The sequence below is a fragment of the Pseudorca crassidens genome, chromosome 13 (assembly GCF_039906515.1).
Source record: "Pseudorca crassidens isolate mPseCra1 chromosome 13, mPseCra1.hap1, whole genome shotgun sequence".
Taxonomy (NCBI): Eukaryota; Metazoa; Chordata; class Mammalia; order Artiodactyla; family Delphinidae; genus Pseudorca; species Pseudorca crassidens.
In genome coordinates, this window is record NC_090308.1 from 31,615,709 (window position 1) to 31,642,503 (window position 26,795).

At 39.7% G+C, this 26,795-nt stretch overlaps 1 long non-coding RNA gene across 1 annotated transcript in view; it reads left to right on the forward strand.

Moving 5' to 3' along the window:
* The window catches only part of LOC137204541 (uncharacterized), a 229,572-nt gene that overhangs the window by 186,869 nt on the left and 15,908 nt on the right, over positions 1-26,795 (forward strand). The window contains exons 6-7 of the long non-coding RNA XR_010933694.1: positions 1,759-1,902; positions 3,892-4,013. This is a non-coding gene — a long non-coding RNA (uncharacterized lncRNA). The remainder of the gene's footprint in view (positions 1-1,758; positions 1,903-3,891; positions 4,014-26,795) is intronic.

Here is a 26,795-nt window from a genome sequence, read left to right on the forward strand (position 1 = left end):
CAGGGAGATGGGGTCACAGGGCAACCAAATAGCCCAAAATTTAAAGAGAGAGAGGACCTGCAGGGAGGGATGGATACTTGTTCACTCGTAGCAGAAGTTGAGTTTTGTCAAATGCTTTTTCTGCCATCTGTTGAGATGATCATATGGTATTACTTCTTTAGGCTGTTAATATGGTGAATTATGTTGATTTTTCAAATTTTGAAACCAGTCTTTCATTCCCAGGGTGTGAATGGTTGTGAAGTATTACTCTTGGTTGTGAAGTATAAGCCTTTCAATATACTGCCAGGTTTGATTTGCTAAAATTTTGTTGAGGACTTTTGTGTCTACGTTAAGGATATTGGTCTCTCGTGTTCTTCTTTACAACATATTTGTCTGGTTTTGCCATCATGGTAATTCTGGGTTCTTAAAATGAGTTGGAAAATGTTCCCTTCTCTACTATTTTCTAGGGGAAATTGTATAGAATAGATATTATTTATTTCTTAAATGTTTGATAAAATTTACCAATAATCTATTAGAAAGCAAGATCTAGCAAAATGTGTTCAAGGAACATAATTTAAGCAAATATGTAAATAACATTTGAAAATTAAAGAATAGAAGATGAGATACTAGACAAAAGAAAACTGGAGTGGATACGTTGTTGTCTGATGTAGCAGAATTCAAGACAAAAAATATTATGAGGAACAATGTACAGTTTTATACTGCTAAAAATGGAAAAGAATAAGAACAATAGAATAAGGAGGTATGAGTATTATGAATACATATGCACATAACAATATAACCAGACACATAGAAAAGTAATAACCGTTAGAATAGCAGGGAGAAATAGAGTTATCACCAATTTTAGTTAGAAATTTTTTACATGTTCCCACCCCCCATCAAAGAGATACAAAGATCTGAATATATGAATAATTCAATCCCTAATAGGCTGAAACCAGCTATATAATAGGACACAAGAAACATGCTAAGGTATTACATCCAATAAATAGACAAATAGAATAATAAACTCTTTGTGAGCCCACATAGAAAATTTGTAGAACCTCCCCATGTACTAGGGAACAAAGGAAGCAGCAATAAATTCCAAAATAACAAAGACTATATTCTCTGGCAATAATTTATATACAATTAGAAAATAAGTGGATTGTTTAGAAAACACTCAATTATGGCACTTATAAAGTATACTACTATACAGCTCTTTTGTAAAAGGAATTCATAAAGCCTATTGCAAAATACTTAGAACTGAATGAGGATGAAAACACGTTTATCATGAATTGTGTGGCACAGGTGTACCAATATAAGAGAAATTGATTACTTTATGCATGTTTATCAGGAAACAAAAGATATCTTTTAAAATGAGCTAAGCGTCCAATTAATGCAATCAGAAGAAGCAGTAGAGCAAAGTCAAAGAAGCAAGAAAGAAGAAGTAAAGATAAGGATGGAAATAAGTGAAATAAAAAATTGTGTAGAATAACAAAAATAGTTTTTTGAAAAGATTGGTTAAATACAGAGACCCAGGCAAGACTTTAAGAAAAAAGAAAGTTGAGCAAATTACAGAATAAATAAATTGAGACAACCACAGATAAAAAAAGTTTTTAAATGATTTTTAAGAGTATATAACTGTATGCTAATAAAATTGAAAATCATTGTAAAACATGCACATTTCTGAAGGAAAATAAAATACCAGAAATGAGCACAAAAAGAAATAGAAAACTTGAATAGACAAAGAGTATTAAAGAAAAACAAACTTTTTTTTTTTTTTAGTTCATCCTCTAAAGCCACAAGCTAAGACAGTTTTATTTTGGAAGTTCTACCAATTTAAAGGAATATTACTCAGCCATAAAAAGGAATGAAATTGGGTCATTTGTAGAGACGTGGATGGACCTAGAGACTGTCATACAGAGTGAAGTAAGTCAGAAAGAGAAAAACAAATATCATACATTAACGCATATATGTGGAATCTGAAAAAATTGGTATAGACAATCTTATGTACAAAGCGGAAATAGAGACACAGACGTAGAGGACAAACGTATGGGACCAAGAGGGAAGGGCGCGGGGTGGGATGAATTGGGAGATTGGGATTGACATATATACACTACTGATACTATGTATGAAATAGATAACTAATGAGAACCTCCTGTATAGCACAGAGAACTCTACTCAATGCTCTGTGGTGACCTAAATGGGAAGGAAGTGCAAAAAAAGAGGGGATCTGTGTATACGTATAGCTGATTCACTTTGCTTTGCAGTAGAAACTAACACAACATTGTAAAGCAACTATACTCCAATAAAAAAAATTTTTAATGGTAACATATAAAATTTTATAGAAAATGGAGAAAGAACACTTTCTAGCTCATTTCACGAGCATGATGTAACTTGATTTCAAAACCAGAAAAGGGTCACACAAGAAAAGAAACCAGAGGCTAATTTCACTGATAAACACAGACGCAAAAATTCTAAATAAAATATCAGCTAACCAAAATAAATAGTATATTAAAAAATACCATAGCACAAGCAAAGGGTTTTATCACAGAAATGCAAGAATGGTTAAATATCAGAAAACTTATCAATGTAATCTCCACATTAATCGACTAGAGGAAACGTTATCTTGTTTTCTTACTGAAATTGGAAAAGTTATGTGCTCAGGTTCAACATCTAATTATGATTACTTCTTATTAAACTAAGAATAGAAGCAAATTTCTCCAATTTAGTAAGGATTATGAATCAAATATCTATGGCAAACCTTTATCAAATATCACAGAATCCAAGTCAGTTTTCAGCTGTAGGACTTAATACTACTTTATATTCCACTAACAAAGAAAATTACACATTGTCTTTGTCACCACATGGCACAGGTTAATTGCAATGGAGGTCTCCATAAGGCCCCAAAGCCCAAAATATTTACTATTTGGCCCTTTTTTAAAAAAGTTTGATGACTCCTGATCTAGACCATAAAGGAACTTCTACAAATCAACAAAACTAAGTCAAGAGCCTAACTTAGAAAAATGGGCATCTGACATATCATACAATAGGCAAATTATAGACAGGCAAACCAGACAGCTACAAAGGAATTGTAGATATGCTCCAACTTATTAGTAATCAGAGAAAATATTTTGAAACCATAAAAGGAAGTACATTTGTCAGCTTGACAAAATTTAATTTAAAGCCATTATTAAAAACAGAATTTTGGGGAAAATTATTCTATTAATCTGACTCAGATACTAACTAATTTGGCTTATTTTTGCTTTAATATGGGAAGAGAAAAGCAGAAGATAAACTTTGTTGCAATTATTAATTTAAGAATGAAGAAAATGCCATAGAATTCAAATTCTAAGAGCACATTTCCTTATCAGATTAATATAACTGATTAATAAATTTGTAAATCTGATTTATAAATCTGTCAGAACTGATTTTGCAAACCTTAATAGCTAAATGAACCTTGAAACAAGAAAATTCTATCTGAATTCATGTGAACAAGATATCAGATAAATGCTTTGGTAAAGAATCAGCTTGCATATATTTTCAGAGATGATAGTCTATTAATTATGGGCTTAATCCACCTGCTAAAACTTGTTATAAAAATGTTCTTACCCACCTCCATCTAGCTCCACCCCCTGTCACCCACTCCCACCATATTGCTGTACTCCAGCATAGGAAAGGAAGTTGTGATTCAATATGAGTATAATGAAGATGCTATTGCCTTTGTCTATATTCTTATACATGTTATCTTTGTAAACAATAAGTAAAAATATAGTGTAAGGACAAAACCCTCTACTATTAGCCTATTTATTCATTCAGGCATACCACATGCATTTATTTTGTGTCAGGTCCTCAGTATATAAAAATAGTCCGTGACCTCAAAGATTATAACCTAATTAACCAGTAATTACCTTACAGCTTGTACTCAGAGAGGCGTATAAACGGAATGTTACTGAAGCATAGAAAAAAGACATCTAGTCCAGCCACGTGTTGAGAAGGGAGAATATCAAGGAAGATTCCTAGAGAAAGTTATGTCTGAGGTAAGACCTGAAACGTGTGGAATTGTCTCTGATACAAGTGTCCCGGAAATAGAGAGGTGAGTCAATGGTGGCAAGAGATAAATAAATACATTCGATTAATGAGTATTCAGCTAAATGTGCATATCACTTATGTTAAGATTTCTACACAAGTCAGGCAATAGTATATATTGTTATCATATAAAAAATGATACTGTATTCCATACATCTGGAAGGAGAAATGCTTGCTCTCGGGCTTCCCTGGTGGCGCAGTGGTTGAGAGTCCGCCAGCCGATGAAGGGGACACGGGTTCGTGCCCCAGTCCGGGAAGATCCCACATGCCGCGGAGCGGCTGGGCCCGTGAGCCATGGCCGCTGTGCCTGCGCGTCCGGAGCCTGTGCTCCGCAACGGGAGAGGCCAAAAAAAAAAAAAAAAAAAAAAAAGAAATGCTTGCTCTCTCTTTATCACCAGTAGAATGCACGCAATCATCTTACAAATGGAAATCACCTGAAGGAGGCTCCTTCCAAACTTTCTCAGGTAGCTTAAACTTTTGTCACTCAGGATGCCTTTTCTTATACCAAAGTTTATAAACAAAGGAAAATATGAAGGACTTAAGCAGCACAACAAAATGCCTTAGACCTTTATGATATTTTGAGAGTTAGTTTTAACCTATATGGATACCCTTTGGAGGATTATGAACTACTTGGGTAGAGGTCATGTAATGTGAAAAATAACTATAATTTTGGTTATATGGAGATTTAGAACTTCGGGTAGAATTAATGACATTTATTGCATGTGTTGTTTTTCTCTTTGAGATGACTCTTTTTTTTTTGCTGTACGCGGGCCTCTCACTGCTGTGGCCTCTCCGGTTGCGGAGCACAGGCTCCGGACGCACAGGCTCAGCGGCCATGGCTCACGGGCCCAGCCGCTCCGCGGCATGTGGGATCTTCCCAGACCGGGGCACGACCCCGTGTCCCCTGCATTGGCAGGCGGACTCTCCACCACTGCGCCACCAGGGAAGCCCCCGAGATGACTCTTAATAAATACAAAAGTGAGTCATATTGGTGATTATAAATAAAATAGAGAAAAAGGATGCTTTTGTATTTCTGTTGCTGATGTTAATTCTGCTTCAAATGAGTCTGAAAACTCAGAATATGGTCCATTCATCACTTCCTTCCCATTTTTCCTCCATTTCAGTAGACGGCACCTCTTTCCACCTACTTGTTCAATCTAAAAACATGGAAGTGATCCCTGTTTCTTTCCTCTTCCTCCCCTCCTTCCCGTATGCCCTCACTCTCCATTCCCCACTGCCACAAACAGCAGTGTACATATTTACACCTACAGCTATAACACTTTATCTGCACTGTCACCTCTCACATGGACTATTATAATAACTGCTTCCCTGCTTTGTTCTTTCACTTTCCTTTCCTCCCAATCCAGTTTCCATACTGTAGGTTGTATCTTTTAAATATATAAATTATTCACTCCTTGGCTTAACTCTTTCTGAGGCTTTCTGTTGCATTGATAATAAAATCCAGTCATCTTACCTTCATCAAAAGGTCCTAAATAATCTGGTACCTGCTTACTTTTCCAATTACTTTCTCACTTGCCCACTGTAGTCGGTTCATATGCCTGCTTTCAGGTACTTGAAATGGCAAGTCTTTCTAGTCTTAATACATGCAGTTCCCTTTGCCTGGAAAGTTCTCCCATCTCTGCATGGCTGACTTCTTCTAATCCTTTCTGTCTCAGCTTCTATGTCACCTCTCAAGTCCTTGCTGACAACTCTACCTCCTGGCTCCTGTACGTCTCTATTACAAGACCTTTTGTTTCTTTCACAACCTATCATATTTTGTAATTATTCAATTTGTGTTGATATGTTACCTATTCAGCTCTGACTTGGTACTATAAGATCTATTGGGCAGAGACGATTTGTTTAATTCATCACTGCATCCCATAGCAGCGACTCAGTGCATTCTTGCTGAGCGAGTAAATGGATGAGTCAGTTGATGAATGGGCCTGTGTCCTTTACTTGGCCTGTACTGATAATAAAAACTATGGAATAAAATGTCTATTAAGTTAATCTATCGTTTATACCTATGTGGATGAGAGAGCCTGAATAGCAACAAATGTCTTGAATAAAGGGAAGTAGCTCAACAATTTTAGTGCTATTCCCCAGAGGGCTTGGATTTTATTTTTAGCATGGGAATTTTAAGTAAAAAAAAAAAAGCATGAAGGATAGAGCAGAAGAGAAATAAAATACCACGCTCTTCTTTCAATTACATAAACCAAATACTTTAATTTGGTACAAACTAACAGCTGAGATGGAATTGGCAGACATGGTCCAGATAACCTAGATATCAAATGAATTGTCCAGAAATTTTAAAATTCTCACTGGATGCTGGGATACAGCTTTTAATTTTAGTTGTCATATTTACTGCCTTCCAGCTTGAAAATAAGTACCTCGAGATGCCTGTCATTTAGGGGATAAAGAAGGGTTGTAACACAAGGGAAACTAAAGATACCGTGTATTTAGAGCTTCTGAAATGAAAACCGTATGTAGCCAAATAAAAATAGTGGACTAAGCTACAAATTTTCAGAAGTTGGCATGACTAAGAATAAAACATCTATGCAGAAGAATCGCCCCTTCTTAAGCAACTGAACTCCTTAAAGACACAAAAGTTATGCCCCCAGGAAAAAATGGTCACAGTGCTAAAGCTTAGAAATCTAGAAAACGATTTAGACAGAAGACAAACACGACATACTTAGCACCAAACAGCTTTTAGTGCATCATGTTTGAACAAAAATTAGTCTTGTTTTGTTTTTTCTTTTTTGTTTTTAAAGATTTTTTTTGATGTGGGCCATTTTTTAAAGTCTTTATTGAATTTGTTACAATATTGCTTCTGTTTTATGTTTTGTTTTTTTGGCCGCGAGTTATGTAGGATCTTAGCTCCCCAACTAGGGATCGAACCCACATCCCCTGCATTGGAAGGCAAAGTCTTAACCACTGGACCACCAGGGAAGTCCCCAAATTAGTCTAGTTTTGAAGAATTTTTATATCTAGTTATTTAAAATAGTTGATCTCACCTTGAGGCTTTTCACATTTTCCTGTCTTTGCTGAATTTCATTTTCACACTATAACATATTTAAGACTTTTCCAAAATAAGGGTTCTAATTAACAGTCTAGAAGACAGTGGAGAGCCCTGACTAATACAGGCATGAAGGAACTTAAGGTCCACAATAGGCTTAGAGCAAAGAGATTATTTATAGATCCACCTGCTGGTAGGAACAAAACTGGCAGACAGAAGCTAGACAAAGCTGACGGTAGATGAAGCAGGGGCTCTTCAATAACAGAATGAGATCAAGCCGGGGCTGTCACCTGAAGTCATGCACACTCAGCTGCGTCATCGAGGGCAATTTGGAAAACACAGAGTAACAGTGTCATCTGGAATACTTGCAGGCTTTTCTGGTGACATATGGGCAGGTAGCATCATTTGGGGTCAGCAAGTATTAGTCTGTCTAGTTTTTCTTGGCTGAAAGAAAGGAAAGAAAAAGAACATTTATTGCATTTACTGTAGGCCATCTATAGGCACTTTGCTTATATTACATCTTATCCCCACTTGACGTCCACATTTACATAACAGGAGATAGTGAAACTGAAGCTCGGAAGAATTGTCACTGTGAAGCTCACAGATTACGTCAGAGTTAAGAATTAAACTCAGATATGTCTTCCTCCAACAATGGTGTTCTTTCTACAACTTTGCAAGACTAGGAGGTCACCCTTATCAGTACATCAAAAATTAAGAACTTTAAGGACAGATTCATACTATTAAAGTTCATGGGAGACTGGTTTATTTAAAGAGTTCCTGTTGGTAACTATACAATGGGATATAAAACTGACAAGAAAGACTAGAGTGCTTGAATCAAAAATTTAGTGCATTCTCTCCCGAAATTGAAAGCATTACCTGGGAAGCAGAATTATATTCAAAATATTGCTTGGTCGGCATGAATCACAAACAAAGGACTGGAATGATCTTTAGTTTGAGGTGCCTCTTTTAAGAGAGATGGAGACTGTCCTCCTCCCTGGGTTAGAACTGGGGCTGTTGTTTGTGGTGTCCTTTGGTCATTGCTCACTGTCCAATGGGCAGTGCTGAGAACAGACTACCACCGCCATTTTTATACCGTACACAGTACGTGAAAATGTTTCTCTGTTTCAGAATCTTTTACATTCATTCATTCAATATATATTGTGCATCTCTGATGGCCAGACTATTCTAGCACTACAAACATAATAGTATACAAATAAAAATAGTTAAGATCCCTGCTTTTGATGGAGGGAGTGTTAAAGTAGTTCTCAGGCAGTTTTTATCTTGTAACGTTCACGAGTATTCCTGTAGCTCCTCTTAACTCATAGGCCACTGAATTCTTTGAAGAGTTGCTAAGTCTCTGCAGAAGCCCTGTAAGCCAGAAGGCGCAGTAGCATTTATTGTACTCATACACCAAATGTCATCCATTTTGTGTGCTATCTGCTCCTGGGAGATTTCTAGCGTGGTTCTCAACTACCTTTTATGCTTAGACCTTGCTGAGCCACTGACTCCACAGTGGTTCATGTCAATGAAAATGCTTCTTTAAATTCATACCAGGTGATCTGGGGATTTCATGTGGCACTATTATTCTTTTCATCACTAAGAGGACTCCGTGACCTTGATTCTGTCTTATTTACTTTTTATTCTAGGATTGTGTTACATAAAATACCAGGAGAAATAAGTGGGCTGATGGCTGAAAATGGAAACTCTTATGATTATACAAGAATTTTGATTCAAATGCCGCTTGTAAAAGAATTTATTCTAAGTATGAAAACTGCATTTGTTCTCTGCTCCCTAACGCCTACCAAAGTAGAATCTATAAAACCAATCTTTAATATAATAGAAAGTCCTTGCTTCTACTAGTGATTAGGTAGATTTCATACAGTAGATTTAAATCAAACAGTTTCCGTCTTGAAGCATTTTTCATTCAAGGCTGAGTGGCATGCAAGTTTTACACATACTAGTCAATGCCTCAGTCTTGTCTTGGGAGAATGGGCTAAATCCTGCCTCTCCCATTAACTACCTATGTGAAAGCACCATTACTAGAGAGGTAGCAGAGCACAGGGGTTGAGTGTGCAGCCTCTATAGGCATATTGCAGGCTTTAAATTCCAGCACGGCAGATACTAGCTGAGTGATCACGAGCAAGTTACTTAACCTCTCCGTGCCTCAGCTGCCTTATTTGTATAAAACAATGTGTCTTCATCCATTCAGGCTGCTATGAAAGGAAACTATAGATTGGGTGGCTTCAATAACAAATTATTTTTTTAATCTCTCATAGTTCTGGAAGCTAGAAAGTCTAAGGTCAAGGTGCCAACAGATTCTGTGTTTGGTGAGAGTCCACTTCCTGGCTCATAGCCATCTTCTCACTGTGTCCTCACGTGGTAGAAGGAGAGAGGGAGATCTCTTGCCATCTCATGTATAAGGGTTAAATCCCACTCATGACCTAATCACCTTACAAAGTCCCCACCTCCAAATACTATCCTACTGGGGATAAGGTTTCCACATATGAATTGGGGGGGATATTTAGTGTATTACACGAGGATAATAATAGTACATATCTCATGGGGTTGCTGCAAGGGTGAAGGGAGTTATTACACTTCAGATCCTCACAACAGTGCCTGGCAAAGAAGATGCACTCAATAAATGTCAGCTTGCTACGCAGCGGTGCCTGACACACACTCATTGGTTCTCACTCCTCTTCTTTCTAATTTCCCTTTTCCCTAACTCTTGCTTCCCTGTGATTGCACTCCCTAAGAAAACCTCAACAGATACACCATTGCCTGAGGTTTGCTTTCTGCATGCTGTGCAGGGTGACCTCCAAGATTCCTTAACGCTCTGAAAATCACATGTGGTGGTTGCAAAGAGAGTGGACTTGCAGTCAGAGGAAATAGTTTTCTGTCCTGGTTTTAACAATGATATCTGTGTGACCATGGGTTAGCCATTTAACCTTCTCAAACGATGGTTTTCTTTTTAGTGAATGAGGATAAAATGTACTTGATTCTACGAAAAACAACTTTTTTCACCAAATGATTGCAAGGGTTGACTGGGATGTTTATATGAAAACAGTTCGAAACTGTACAACTATACAAATCTATACATTGGGGTCAGTGCTTATCCCTCTACCTTACCTTTGTGTACCTAGAGACTTCTGTCTCCTCGACCTACAAGTGGTGAGTACTGGGGAGACCTCTTTGAGCCCCTTATTCCTCCTCCCTATAGGAAGCAGAATGGCCCAAGTTTTCAGTGGGTAGAGCACACGGTTCCTGACTTTCAGTCATCTCCAGGGTATCAGAGGAGGTTCATGCTCATTTATTCCAGCCATCCTCTTATCTTCCTGTTACCCTGTTACCATAAGCATATCTATGTCTCCACATGTATAAGCTTATTATTGGTTACTCCCTCCCTCTTCTGCCAGTGACCAGGTACATGGGGCCACCCTGCTAATCTTGCAGCAAGTTAGAACAGACAAGTGTACTTGGTGTCTGCCCTACAGGTTCAGCTGTCCTCACAGCCAATCTATAAGATGGGGAAGAAGGTCCCATTAATCTAAGCTACATGACCACCATAGTCTACAGAAGTCGTGAAGTCTAGGGGTACCCAACCACTAATGGAGCTGAAGGATTGTGAGCTTATTCTCTATTTGATTGGAGTCTGGAAAGGAAGAGGGATGTTTCTTCATGGCCCCACTCTTCCCTCAGTCTGCAGCAATATCTCTAATGTGGGATCAACAAGATCCTCAAACATTCACCGCTCTTAGCCTTTTACTGATGCTAAATCTTCAAAAAGGAAGAGTAAATTTGGAAAGGTAAATTTACAATCACTTTCCCTTTGAAAATAAAATAAGAGAGAAAAAAATCTGTTTAGAGAGCTAGATGTAAAAACCTTTACCAAGAAACAGATGCTATCTGCATAGAACTGTATTTAGACATAAAGTCAGCTGACCTCAGTCCAATTGTACTTCCATGTTCTGTTCAGAACTCAGCATATGTTGTCTGTTCCACAAAATATACCATAAGCCATAGACATTGGTTGTTTAATATGGATTTTGACTACTAGTAATAGCAGTTCTAAAAATAATCAGGATAACCTGATAATCAGGATGACTAATTTTAGGACAGAAAAAGTGCTTAAAATAGGACAGAAAAGAGTGAAACCAGCATACCTCTGCTATCTCAAACTAATCAGAAAGACTGCTGTCTTGTTTTGTAGGATCAGTTTCAGTTCACAGTGTTAGCTAGAAAGATTACATGTTCTGATGGATTTGTTTTATTCCAGCTTAGCTAAAATGGAGCTATATTTTCCAGAATCCTCTTCTTTAAATAGTTTGATGTTAGCATGGGCCACAGTAAATATTTTGATTGATATTTGGAAGGTGGGAGTGGAGCCACAGCCATATTCTTTTACACTGGGAGATATGTTGAACCAAGCTTTGCATATTATCACTTACCTACTGGCTCACCTTGTTGGTTTTGGGCATGTACCTACTCCAACTCCTGCAAGATCCTCCTTTAGCATCTCTGACTTCTGAGCCAGGTGCATGTTTAGATCCTATGGGACACCCATGTCACCCAAGTTGGAGGCTTAGAGCCAAAGACCAACCGTTTCTAGTCTATCCTTGTGGGGTCCACGTTTTCCTCTCTCTCTCCCTCTCCACATTCATTTTCCCTTCTCACTGGCCTCAGACTCCAGTACCAGGTGTAAGACAATGACCTTACATAACTATTTAACAAGCTCCCACAAATATGTAAGGTCAAATTGTTTTTAAAAATCTCAGTGCTGTTTCTCTGGTTGAACCCTGACAGATGTAGATTTTGGTACTAGAAGTGCTTCCATAGGAAAAAACCCTTAGGGGTAGTTTCTCTGAATTGGTTTTACATTATCTGGGATTGACTCTCTGATATGATTAGCTTTAAAGTCATTAATGACCTGTTCCCAGTGATAACAGCTAATGAAGTACAGCAATGAACTCAAGCTCATAGTATGTACTGGTATGATTACGTTCTGTATCATCCTGAAGCATCTGGCCTGATAGAAATGATGGAATGAGTTTTTGAAGACTCAGTTATTGATGGCAATACCAGGGTTGGAGTAATATCCTTTAGGTTATAGTGTATTCCCTAAATCAGCAGCCAGTAAGTAGTGCCATTTCTCCCATAGCAAAACTTGCAGGTCTAGGAATCAAGGGGCTAGAAATAGGATAGCTCTTCTCAAAAAAGATCAATTAGTGAAATTTTTGCTTCCTATATTCACGACTTATGGCTCTGGTGATTTTAGGTTTCTCAGCGGCCATGGCTCACGGGCCCAGCCGCCCCGCGGCATGTGGGATCCTCCCGGACCGGGGCACGAACCCGTGTCCTCTGCATCGGCAGGCGGACTCTCAACCGCTGCGCCACCAGGGAAGCCCGATTTTGGGCATTTTGGTTTCCAAGTAAGGATTGCTTCCACCTGATGACACAACAGTGGTTCCACAAAACTGAAAAGTTGAGACTGCCTTAGGCGATGTGCCAGCGAATCGCTAGGCAAAGAAGGGAGTTACTGAATTGTCTGAGATGGTTGATCTTGACTATTAAGGGGAAACTGGGCTGCTTCTACACAGTGGGAATAAGAAGGACTTCTGTCTGGAATGCAAGAGACAGGGCACTTCTTAGCACTCCCAAATTCTGTGATTAAGTCAATGAAAAACACATCAGCTCAATTCAGGCAGGACTAATGACTCCGTAGGAACAAAGGTTTGGGTGTCCCCACCAGACAAGGAACCACAGCCATCTGAAGTGCTTGCTGAGGACACGGGGAATTGAGTAGAGGAAGATAGTAATTTTAATCACCATGACCACAAGACCAGTGACAGAAATAAAAAATATAATAGTTGGAGTGTTTCTTCCTTGCTTTGATATAAAAATATATATTTGAATTCTCTTGTCCCATTCTTCTAGTATTTAACATGAGATAGGGACTAGAGCTAACTTTATATCTCAGTATTTAAATTACAGTAAATTGAATAGAATTGAAAAGACAGTCTGTATGAACATACTTAATATTTTAAAGCAATGCAAGCTTATTATCTCACAGTTCTGTAGGTCAGAAGTCTAGTGGGCTTGGCTGATTTCTCTGCTCCAGGTCTCACAAAGCTGAAATCAAGGTATAGCCAGCCTGGCTTCTTATCTGTAGGCAAATTTGCTTCCAGGCTCCTTTGAATTGGCAGAATTCATTTCTGCCTAAGGTCCCTGTTTTCTTGCTGGTTATTGGCTGGGGGTTGTTCTCAGCCTGCATGCCCAGGGATTCATGGCAACTGTGAGTTGAGTTCTTCTCATGCTTCAAATCTTTCTTCCTCATGTGTCCTACCTGTGGCTGGAGAAAGTTCTGATTTAAGGGGCTCATGTGATTACCTTGAATAATCCATAATGTCTTAAGGTCAGCTGATTAGCAACTTTACTTACATTTGCAGAGCCCTTCCAGCAGTACCCAGATTAGTACTGAATGAATAACAAGGTGATGGGTATCTTGGGGGGATACATTTGGGATACCATAAAGGGGATACCATAAAGCCCAGTCACTTTTGGTCCTAGTCCCCCATCTTAGGCACAAGATGGAGACCAGAAAGTAAGACCAGGACGAGGTCATGGACAGACTCATATGCTATGCTGTGGAGAAGAGCCTTAGATTTGCAAGTAATTGAAGGGGTTTTCGTGGGGAGTTTAGATTTGGGTTTTGGTTGGATTTCTGGCTACAAAAAGAAGGCTGGAGACAGTTGTCAACGGTCAAGGGTAAGATGAGCCTGAACTATGAGAGTGATGGTAGAAATTAACAAAAAGTTATTCATTCCAGAAGTATCTGGAATGTAAATCTAGAAAGTAAAATTGCTAGAAGTTGGATGCTGAGGGTAAGGGAGAAGGAAAGGGAGTGCTCTCAGATAATTTCTAAGAGCACAGTGGTGGTGCCGAGGCACGAAATACAGGGAAGCAAGCAGGTCTTGGAAGAGATAGGAAGGGAAAGAGAGCTTCCATTTTGGACAAAGAGACTGCTGTACTTGAGATTTATTGGAGAAATACAAATCAGCATATGTAGGTGTGCGTGAGTCAAGATTTGGAAAGAGCAAGGGAGCAGATTCATAAACAGATAAACAAAAAACAAATACCCCTTAAAAGTAGTTTGTACAAATCTCATACAGATTATTGGCTGACCCTTCGTGACTGACAGTGCTTAACCAGTTAGTGGGTTTCAGAGATTTTTGGATGCAAATTTCATCTGATTATAATATCAGACTCTTGTTCAGCAGTGTTCAGCTTTCTGATGTTCTCAGAGGATGTTTACCTGCTCACAACGTAAAGATATAGTTAGTAATGGAAGTTAAAGGGGAGAAAAAGTAGTTACTAAGTAAATAAAGAAAAGGGGACATCCACATCCACCTCAACTTTCGGACATTCATTTTTTCTTTTCTGAAAAGAAAAACAGAAACTTCGCAGGGAGATTTAGAGACAAGCTTCACAGCATGAGCCACTGGTGGGAGAATTAGAAAATTAAAAAGCAGCTGTAAAATCCTGCTTCCATTACCCATCAGAGGTTTCCTCTGAAGTCAGAAATTAACGGCAATGGTCAAATTCAACGTTTTCCAAACCAGAGGCGATCAGTGTTGATAACTGAGTCTATAAAGTGTGACGTGTTTAGGAATTAGAATAGAAAGTGAGAGTAAGTTAATTAAAAACTCAACTGCAATATGAGTTAATCATGTTGCAGGGCCTGGACTTTCCTGCGGTTACGGGCCTGCTGAGAAACTTCAATTTTCTTGTTTGTGCATTTTGATGACTCAAAATCAATTGTGCTATTTTCAACAAAGGGACACTCTAGTTAAACAATTGTCTCCTCTTAACTATATTTTTTCCTGAAAGTTAAATATAGCACAACTCTCTGTGATCCGTGGCGCACACAGTCACACACAAGGACCATATAAAAGGCTTTTGTGCCCGCAGCCTTCACTTAAGCTTGGACCTAACACGTGGCCCATTCTCTTAATCCTCGGAGAAATCAACTAAAAATGTCTTTGTATTTTTTTCTAATGTGAATTCTTATTGTTTTATGACTCAGAAAAATGTCAATGATTTCCATTAAGCAACTTCCAGTAAGCAACCAGGAAGAGTTTCACCTGAAAATGGAAAGTGATCTGCTGAATGAAACATAAAATCATGAGGCGTCTTCACATCTTGTGAGACCATTCTGTGTCGTTCACCCGTTCACGGAAGGGCTGATACTGGCCAGGGTGCAGTGTCTTCAGCCACAGGAGGGCTCATTCTTTCCCCACTCCTCATTATCGCTGCCACCACCTTGGCTCAGGCCCTCATTACCTCTCACCTGGACCGTAGTAATAGCCCTCTAACTGGTTTCCTCCAAATCAGTCCCCTTCTGGACCTGTGCCTTCAAAATACCCCTGCAAGATTCATTTTCCTTAAGCACTGTGCTGACCATGTCACATGTCTGCTCAGGAGCTTTTTTTTTTTTTGCAGTACACGGGCCTGTCACTGCCGTGGCCTCTCCCGTTGCGGAGCACAGGCTCCGGATGTGCAGACTCAGCAGCCATGGCTCACGGGCCCAGCCGCTCCGCGGCATGTGGGATCCTCCCAGACCGGGGCACGAACCCGCATCCCCTGCATTGGCAGGCGGACTCTCAACCACTGCGCCACCAGGGAAGCCCTGCTCAGGAGCTTTGATGTAGCTCCACTACTTAACAGATTAAACCCAAGCCCCTCAGTCTGCTTCACAGCACTCTCCTAACTTCCTCTTCCAGAATCTTCTCTCACTTCTTGTTTAACTCTCCTCCAAGTATCCACCAGACTCAATATTCTTCCCATTCATTGAACCCCCCCATCACTTTCTTGCCTCCATAACTCTACTGTTTCTTCTACATCAATTACTTTCCCTTTTTGATTTATGCCAATTTTATGCCATTTTTGTGAAAAAAAATGCCACCTGCCATGCAAAACCTCACTCATCGGAAACCTCTCTCATTAAGATTTTTTTTCTGACCATTTCTTGAGTCAGATGAAACCTTCTGTTCATGCATCTTTCATGACATTTATCTTATTCTGCTTTGTGTTATAGTTATTTGTTCCTTCAGAATAATCTGTCTTAATTTCTTTAATCCATGCTCCCTTTTGGAAAAAAAAATCCAATGTGCTTCTTTTAATGTTTTGGGGATTTCAAAAGAAAGGAATTATCATGGCTGAAGTACACATTTACAGAATAAATAAGTGAGGGGGTAATTATACATCATTCTTATCCAGTAATCCAAGTTTGAGATACTGTGTGAACTTGCAAACAGCAAAAATTGACAAAGATGCCTTATTCCTAAAGTTGAGAGTTAAATGATGTTTTATTTTAAAACAAAAGCAAGCAACAGAAATGAATTATCATGATGAATAAAGAAATCAAAGTAATTATAGTATTGATTATGCTTTTTAAAACTCTAACGGCCCTGACAGAATCTCTCCATTGGCTGATAATTATAGCCCTAGTGGATTATACTAGAAATATATATAAAAGTTAAGCATAATACCTGTCACATGATATATGTGCAATAAATGTTAGGTGTTTTTATGATTATGATTACCTCCTTGTGAACAGGACTGTCAACTCTTGCAATATTCACAACCGGCTGGTTCAGTAAATAATCCAATTTTTACTTCATGGCCAATTTAAGATCATGTCTTCTCAATAATGATTATAGTAATAATCACTCCACATTTTCTATGACATGGCGTACGGCTTGAAGAATAAATGAAACGGTGGCCCAGAAGGGAGGATGTCATAAGATAGTGCTATGTGAGTAACTGATGAGTTAACTCTGTGCGTTTGTAGGCATCACTGTGGGTTCAGAATTGGAGTATTTTCACACTGAAAGAGATATAAAGGATACTTTAACTGATAGTTCAGCAAATCAGGTGAATAGCCACTTCAAAACTTTAAATTGTTCAACTGTGACCACCAATATGTCATCTTATAGGAAACATGTCAAACGAGTCACATGACTTGTTGAGTCTACACAAGAGAAAAGATTTCGATGTTTCTAACTCAATGATCTTAAATGGGGGTTATGTAACAAAAGGACAAATTATGATGTCAAACACCGACTGCAACTTAGTAAAAAATCATCTATAGTAAAATAATTATGAGCCTAGGAGCACCCAAAATGGGACTCTTCTGAAGTTTTTCAGTTATAATTACTAGGAAAGGAAGCTCAGAAATTGAGTCAACATCTAAAGATAAATTTGGAGACCACACTCAATCACCTCTCTTTTAAAAAAGCTATAAGATCCTACAGCTTCCAAATATGCTGCATCGCAAGAGGGGAGGGAAGATGTGCTTAGAAAACTCAGATGACTCAAAAGGCGGCTTTAATGATGACAGAGACCCTGAGCCCACAGATGTGTTGGAAGAGGTGGCAAGAAATTGAGTCATGGACTGAAGGTGAAGAAAGCAACTCTTCTAAATTAACATCTCATTACTTGTAACCTGTGATCGTAGGCATGGATGGCAAGTAAGTTAATTGTAATAAATAGATATTTCACTATTTCATCGACTTGAAAAAAGATCATATATTCAATTAGGTCACACATCCTTTGGACCTTTTGAGTGGGGAAATAAGGGTTTGTTATTTGGGTGCTATCAGTGCCCTTTCACCCCACACATTCCCTTTCCAGTAGACCCCACTCTGTCTCTTGTGACCCTTTGCCCTGGGCCTCCTCTGGCTGTCTGCCTCAGAGGTGGCTGCAAGTGCCAGGGAATTGACACCCCAGGAGGCGCACTCATCCCGTGACTGATGGGCTGAGGTATAAATTCCCTAGCTCTCTCATCCCTTGAACAAGCTCATGCTAAAGCATGTGTTCTGCACTGGCCTCCACAGTTCCCAGGGGGATTAAGCACAGGTACCCCAGTGGTAATGTGCTTGGTAACACACCCTTTATTGCCTGACTTCCATTCTTTGTCTCACTTTTCCTCTTCCTTCCTGGTGCCTCCAGGATTCCCACCAAATAAAGTAGGTTGGCTAGAAAAAAAATTTTTTTAATTAAAAAGGCTACAAGCATTTCCTTGTCAGATGCCTTAGAAGGTTATAATCCTGAAAAGCATGGTCACCTCAGATAATGTCATTAAATGCTGATGAAAATACCATCAAACAGTGGAGAAAAAATTGCATTTTTTCCTTAAAATTAATTTTATTATTATTAACCAAAAAAACCTGTATTCTACAAGAAATGAGGCAAACGATCTGTGAGTACTTTTTAAATTAGTGCAGTTTTTGGTGTGGTCATAGAGCTAGATAAAGAACTAGGAGTTCAAAGCAGCACATTAACTTGGTTTTGAATCTTATCAAAAAATTGAGGCCTCTGCATAATTTTTTACTGCCTTATCTTTAAATTGCAAAATATTGTAACAAATAATTTTCATTAACTTAAGACTTTTAAACAAATACCCAAGCAGGCTTCCAGGAATTGTACAGCGTCATCTGTACTTATGCTCTGCTCACAGTACCTCAGGTGGTGGGTGATGCCTTTGTGACTACAGGCTCAGATTGTAATAAAGAGACCCCATCCTATACTTTGCTAATGAAGGAGACAGTCTGAAGGTCTCTAGGTGATCTTTAGTTACAAAGACCTAGCCTGGGGTCTGCAAGATCAAGGAAGACTTCCAAGGACAGGGGACCCGTGAGCTGACATCTTAGTGATGAGTAGGTGCTGGGGGAGAGGAAGCAGTGAAGAATACTCCTTATAAGGAGGGAGAACAGGAAACAGGAGGGCCTGAAGGGAGGCTGGCTGGGAGGCGGGGAAGTGACCATGACCCTCTCCTTGACCAAATTTTAGTCAGTCTCTGCTGAGCCCTCTCCTTGAATAGGCCTTGACCTTGCCCCTGGCTCCACCCTCCCCAGCCCTGTGTTTGATCTGCCTAACCCAGTTTTGGAAAGAATTCTGCTAAGTCAGTTTAGCAAGAATCCCCCTACCCTGATATCCCCTCTTAATAGTTTTCTATCCATACATCTCCTCACTCGGCCCCTTGGCTATAAATTCCCACTGTCCTTGTTGTATTCAGAGTTGGGCCAGCTTCCCTATCCCGATAGCCTTGACACCAACTGCAATAGTCCTGAATAAAGCGTTCCTTACCATTTTAACAAGTATTAGATCTTTTTTTTTTTCCCTTAACAGGAAGGAGAGCAAGGAGTTGGGGAAAGATGAGTGAGGGCTGTTGAAATAAAATTTTAAGCCCAAGATGGAGCCTCTCCTGCACGGGGTGTCATGTCAGCAAACCAAAGCTTAGATAACTTCCGTGTCCCTGTAAATGCTCTGCTTGACCAGAAACGCAGCCTATCCAGCCAGTCCCCAAACACCAGGCCAGCTCTGGTCTAAATACTTATTTCCTTATTCATTTTCTGTTTTTCTCTTCCTTCTTCCTCATTCTTTCTCCCGTAAAAGCCTCCCGCCTTCTGCCCCATTTTGCAGTGGGGGTATTTGCAGTCACTCCAGAAGCTCCACCTGAGACTGGTGTGGAGCTCCGGGGTGGGGGGGAAGTGCTTGCTCACAGGACAATTTGTATCCACAGGTTCTATTTTAAGATACGGTGGGGGCTTCCCTGGTGGCGCAGTGGTTGAGAGTCCGCCTGCCGATGCAGGGGACACAGGTTTGTGCCCCGGTCCGGGAAGATCCCACATGCCGCGGAGCGGCTGGGCCCGTGAGCCAGGGCCCGTGAGCCATGGCCACTGAGCCTGCGCGTCCAGAGCCTGTGCTCCGCAACGGGAGAGGCCACAACAGTGAGAGGCCCGCGTACTGCAAAAAAAAAAAAAAAAAAAAAAAAGATATGGTGACATTAAGATATTAATTTGAGAAAGCTCCTTTCTAACTGCAAGTCCAGTGCCTGGTGGTCATGGGGGGTAAGGGGACAGCGGGCGTGTAACAACACAGTGAAACCATGGAGGACCATGCACACTTTAAGTGAAATAGGTTCATTGAGGTTTGGAGAATAAGAGCATTTGTTGAGAGGAAAATTGAACAGAAGCAGTAAGTTTTGGGTGAAGAAAAGTCCAAGGTGTTCTGTAGTGTGAAACCATGAACAGGTAGGAAATGGGACAAGAGCCCATAGGTATTTGAAGTGAGACCCGGGTAACCGTGACAATGGACTCCAGATAGGAGAGGAAACAAGGGTCCCCAAAGAAGCAGGTGAAAAGTGAAACATGCATCTGTCAACTATATCGCAGGATGGCATGCCCCCATGCGAATGATTTAAGTATCTTAGAGAAACCTCTGAATTCTCTCACTCCATTCTAGAACATTATCTTTGTTTGCAGGACAAATAAACCCACTTGTATGGCTTCCCTTCTGCTTTTCAGCAGAGTACTTTCCAGTAAATTTTCTTTGATGTTTGGAATTTGCCTCAGAAACACAAGTACGACCTCTCACTGCTAAACTTGACTCACCAATAACTTTCTCCCTGATTTAAAAACAAAAATTGGCTCCTTACATTATACTCTGTAAGATTTTGCCATCCTCCGTTGAGTTGTGGGATGCTGCTTTGCCCTTCGGCATCAGCTAATTAGCAGAGCAGTTACAATTTCTAGCATGATAATCAGGTAAGCATCTGGAGAGAAGTGTTTTGCTTCATGACTCGGCTGCTAGTTCCTTTGAGATCTTAGTGTTTTTCTGATTTGGTTATACTATGTTATCTTGCTCCATAAGTGTTTGTCTGAAAATCGGATTGAAATTTGACAGGTGGGAACATGAATCATGTCTGACAAGGCTTTTCCAATGAGCAATGGAGACATTTTAAGAAATTGTGCTGGATGCTCTGTATGACTAACCATGATAACGACACCAAACAAAAGGACTTGCTGTCCTGTAGGTACAAGCCAATATTATGTTAGAACAGCTAAAAAGCACAGTCCCTTCTGTTATATAAAAATGGGCTGCAATCGAGGCCTCCTGGTGGAGTCATCACACAGACGCAGGTATTTTTAAAAGCTGGAAAACTAGGCGAAAGTAACCAATATCACATGAATTTTTTCCCTCCTACTACTTTTTCTGTGGGTGGCAAGCAGCAGTGGATATTATGTGGCAATTGACCTTTGTATACGTGAATGAGCATCAGGCTAGAGCATCGATTGGTAAGAATTTTGCTTTCATTAAGCAGTAGGAATTGTCCCTTAGCTATTTGGGTTAGAAGAGCTTGACACAATCAGAGTTTTAATTAGAAACATGCTAGGCTTAATTACCTGTTTGGCACTCTTGTTTGATGTCAGTGGAAATGGTCCTACTTTTGATTCATAGTCTCTCATTCCATCTCCAACCTACCCCTATGGGCAGTTAAGTTGGTTAGACTAAAATCTAGAAAATGTGGAAAATCGCCCTACTAGTGGAAAGGGCCGTCAGAGGCTAAGAATACAGGTGATTATGCTGTGGACTTCAGAAAACCATCTCCTTTTGTGGGAGCATCTGAGGTGTCCTTTGTGGTCCCACAGTAGGTAGATAATAAAGTTGACTTGCACAAAGCAGAGCCAGTTCTGTTCCTGCCATCGAGTTCCCAAATGCAGCAGGTTAACTTCCCTGATAGCCTCATTGCAGCCAGAATGATCATCCTCCCTCACCCAGGGCACTGGATGATCTATGGGGGCAGAATGACCCTAGAGGAAGAAGCCCAGATGGCTTGTAACACAGTGAACTCCTAGAGGGACATTCTTATTCATCTGTGCTTCCTCACGACACACACACACACACACACACACACACACACACGGCTTATTGCATCACCAAGCACATTGAAGATGCCTAATGAATAGTTATAGATTGACCGATAGATATGATGGGCCAGAGAATGTCTTGCTTCCCCAACATCATCCAAACTAATGTGTCACAACAAGGGAAATTCTGTAATAAGAAATGAAGTGATTGGTGTTAAGGTGATATTTTGAAAAAGCCCTTTTAAAACTCCAAATGACTTGAATGAAATAACACCAAATCATCAGCGTTCATTGCTAATGTTTACTGAGTGTTACTATGTGCCCATACTAAACACATCACAAGTTCAAATCTCCACCCTATCCCTGTAAGATATTTGCTCTTATCCCTATTTCATAAATGAAGAAGATTATTACTTTGCCTTAGGTGAATTTGCACAAGACCACAAGGCTAGTAAATCCTAGCAGTCCAACTCCAAAGCTGGGACTCCTAAACCTTACTTTATATTGATGAGTTTGTTTATGACCTTGGGTGGACAAAAGGCAGCCCATCTTCCTGAGGAAATGGGACAGAGAACACATATTAGGAAAGTAGAAGAAGAGGCCTGGGACTCACAGAGTAAGAGAGACAGGGCAGGGAGACCTGGGGCACCTGTGGAGAGAAAGGATCACGTATAGGTAAAGAAAGACCTCTGAAACAAGCCCGCCCAGTTCTTACTTTAACACTGTCTGATTATTCACAGTAGCCAAGACATGGAAACAACCAAAGTGTCCATCAATGGATGAATGTATAAAGAAAATGTATATGGTGGAATATTATTCAACTATAAAAAAGAAGGAAATCCTGTCTTCTGTGACAACATGGATGGACCTTGAGGCATTATGCTAACTGAAATAAGTCAGACAGAGAAAGGGCAAATACTATATGTTCTCACTTACATGTGGAATCTAATAAAAGTTGAACTGGTAGAGAAGATGGTTGCCGGGGGCTGGGGGTGGGAGAAATGGGGTGATGAAGGTCAAACGGTACAAACACCCAGCTATAAGATAAATAGAATCTGAGGATCCAATGCACAGCATGGCGATTATAATTAGCAATACTGTATTATATACTTGAAAGTTGTTAAGAGAATAGATCTTACATTTATCATAGCGCACACGTACACACACACACACACACACACACACACACACAAATTGTAATTATGTGAGGGGATAGTGGTGTTAACTAACTTGATTGTGATAATCATTTTGTAATATATACATATATCCAATAATCACAATATACACCTTAAACTTATATATGTTATATGTCAATAATATCTCAAATGCTGGTAAACAAAGAAAAAACCCAAATTTTATGTTAAGTATTTCTCAATCCCCAAACAAAAAAACTGTCTGAGCTTCACCCTGGACTTAGCTTGGTATTGCCAGCTTGGCATGGTCAAGGAAGATTCTTCTGAGGTGCAAAACTTCTGTGTATTAGTTGCCTACTGCTACTGTAACAAATTCCTACAAATTTACTGGCTTGAAACAACACAAATTTATCATCTTATAGTACCTGAGGTCAGGAGTAGTAAAATCAAGATGTTGGCCAGGCTCTGTTTTCTCTGGAGGCTCTTTCTTTGCCTTTTCTAGCTTGGTAAGGATGCCTGCATTCCTTGGCTCATAGCCCAATCCTTCACCTTCAAAACCAGCAGCATAGCATTTTCCAATCTCTTTCTCTGCTTCTGTCATCACGTGGCCTTTTTCTGACTCTGAACCTCTTGTCTGTCTCTTATAAGGACCCTTGTGATTACATTGAGCTCATTCAGATAATCTGTGTAGGAAGTAACCCATCTCAAGATCCTTCATCCAAGATCCTTGACTTAGTCATATGGGCAAAGTTCCTTTTACTAAGTAACATATTCACAGGTTGTAAGGGTTACGATGTGGACATCTTTGAGGCACCATTATTTAGCCTGTCATAGTCAGTAAAAATCCAAGGTGCTGTAAATCCAGTCTCCTGGTTGGAAAAAAAAAATCACAAAGATTGGGAATCATCTGTGTTGTTGAGAATGTGGAGAAATGAGAATTGTCCTACACAACCTAGGAGTAGTGATGAATAGATAGGAATTATTATGATCAAAGTTTTAAAAACTTGTATTTCCCTTTAACTAACAATTCAAAAACAGACATTCCTCCAATTGTTCTGCTGTTTTAGGTGCAGTCCTCATGGAAAGGAAGGAAGAGCAGGACTAACTTCCTCACTTCTCTCAGGATGAGCCTCATCATTGTTTCCCTCCACTTCTCTTGCGGCTTTGCCCCTCATCTTCTCTACAAAGCAGTGGTATTCTCTCTGCAGTTCTGTTTGTGGGACTCTTCTAGCTCTCACTACATATATGTAAAAATCTGTGGCTGTGGATGATGGCACTGAGGTGTAGTGGTCCAAACTTATTGGTCACCTTTCTCCACTTTAAGCCATGTAAGTTAGACCCTGTTTTAACACTATCCACAGAGTCCATGTGTACTAGTTACACTGTGCTTGGCTACAAGCAACAGCACAGTGAAAGCTTCTACCAATCAGGACTTTGTTCTCCCCAAAAAGGAGTCTGGGGTGCGTTAATTCGGATAACAGCTCAGAGGGCCATCAAGGCTCAGATTCCTACTGACTGCTTCCCCTTCCTTAGTGTGTGGCCTTGGCCTCGTGGTGGCAGGAGGACTACTGCACCTCTCAGTTTTGGGTCCAGATCTCAGGTGGGAGGCAGGTGAGCCAACCTACAGAGGAGAATGCCAGCTTGCCTGTCTCTTCTCTAATGTGTTTCAAAAACTCTTCTCAGTGATTTCTGTCCAAATTTCACTGGCCAGAACTGGATCATACTGTCACTGCAGACATAAGAAAGCCTGGGCAGGCGGGTGTTGTGGCTTTCTGGATTCTCGTGGTAGAGGAAAAAAGGAAGGGGAAGGAGTTGTGAATGGCTCTGGGTAGCCAAGCCATAGCATGTGCATCAGCATGCTCCAGAAGTGCTTTAGAGGGAATTTTAGGTACTTGAGTTGAAAAAAATCTATATTATCTGAGATGGAGCTAAGTTTATCTTAGACCAAAGGCTGATCTGATGGTCAATCCTGCTTCCATCATAGATGCCTAGAAAAAGTCAATTTTTGATAATGATTGCCGAAGTATCTAGAAATTTGTCATAATTATTATTATATGAATCACCAAAGAGTATATCTATACCAGTACAATAGCCCTAATAAAATTTCAGAATGAAATAATGCCATTTGCAGCAGTATGGATGGACCTAGAGACTATCATACTAAGTGAAGTAAATCAGACAGAGAAAGACAAATATCATATGATATCATTTGTATGTGAAATCTAAAAGAAGAAAAGATACAAAGGAACTTATTTACAAAACAGAAGGAGACTCGCAGACATAGAAAACAAACTTATGGTTACCAAAGGGGAAAGGTGAGGGAAGGAAAATTAAAAGGTTGGGATTAACATATACACACTACTATATATAAAACAGATAAGCAACAAGGACCTACTGTATAGCACAGGGAACTCTACTCAATATTCTGTAATAACCTATAAGAGAAAATAATCTGAAAAAGAACATATATATATATATATATATATATATATATATATATGAATCAGTGTGTTGTACACCTGAAACTAACATGACATTGTAAACTATACTTCAATTTTTAAAAATTCAGTTATACCATCATTCTTTGTCTTGGCACAACACAAAAATGAGACTTACAGAGAGAAGGGTGCTTCAGAGATTATCCAGATGTCCTCTCTTTTTTTGCAGATGAGGAAACAGATTAGAGTGGTGATGATGTGATTTTCCCAGGGTTACCCAGTTAGTGAGTGACACAGAGGGGCTGGTAGCCAGAGCCCCTTCTCCCACCATAAGCCACCTGAAGATCAGCCCCATTGACTGTTGGGCTCCACATCTTACCCGGGAGATGTAGAAACAGTGGTTTACACTATCTCTGTCTCTTTTCTTATACCTGGAAAATAATTTCATGCAACTACTGCTGTTTCAATCAACACATATTCTGTTTATATATTCATTAATGTAAATTCGATTTTAGGAGGGAAAATTTTGAACATGGAACTGAGGAGATTCCATTGTTTGTGTGTCTATTTTAATGACAGCAAAAATATACTCCATAGACTACATATCTATTTGTTAAAAATATAAACAGTATGGGATGCAGCAAAAGCAGTTCTAAGAGGGAAGTTTATAGCAATACAAGCCTACCTCAAGAAACAAGAAAAATCTCAAATAATCTAACCTTACACCTAAAGGAACTAGAGAAAGAAGAACAAACAAAACCCGAACTTAGCAGAAGGAAAAAATCATAAAGAACAGAGCAGAAATAAATGAAATAGAAACAAAGAAAACAAGAGCAATGATCAAGAAAACTAAAAGCTGGTTCTTTGAGAAGATAAACAAAATTGATAAACAGGGCTTCCCTGGTGGCGCAGTGGTTGAGAGTCCGTCTGCCGATGCAGGGGACACGGGTTTGTGCCCCAGTCCGGGAAGATCCCACATGCTGCAGAGTGGCTGGGCCCGTGAGCCATGGCCACTGAGCCTGTGAGTCCAGAGCCTGTGCTCTGCAATGGGAGAGGCCACAACAGTGAGAGGCCTGCGTAACACACACACACACACAAAAATTGTTCAACATTTAGGCAGACTCCTCAAGAAAAAGAGGGAGAGGACTCAAATCAGTAAAATTAGAAATGAAAAAGGAGAAGTTACAACAGACACTGCAGAAATACAAAGCATCCTAAGAGACTACTACAAGCAACTCTATGCCAATAAAATGGACAACCTGGAAGAAATGGACAAATTCTTAGAAAAGCAAAACCTTCCAAGACCGAACCACGAAGAAATAGAAAATATGAACAGACCAATCACAAGTAATGAAATTGAAACTGTGATTAAAAATCTTCCAAAAAACAAAAGTCCAGGACCAGATGGCTTCACAGGTGAATTCTATCAAACATTTAGAGA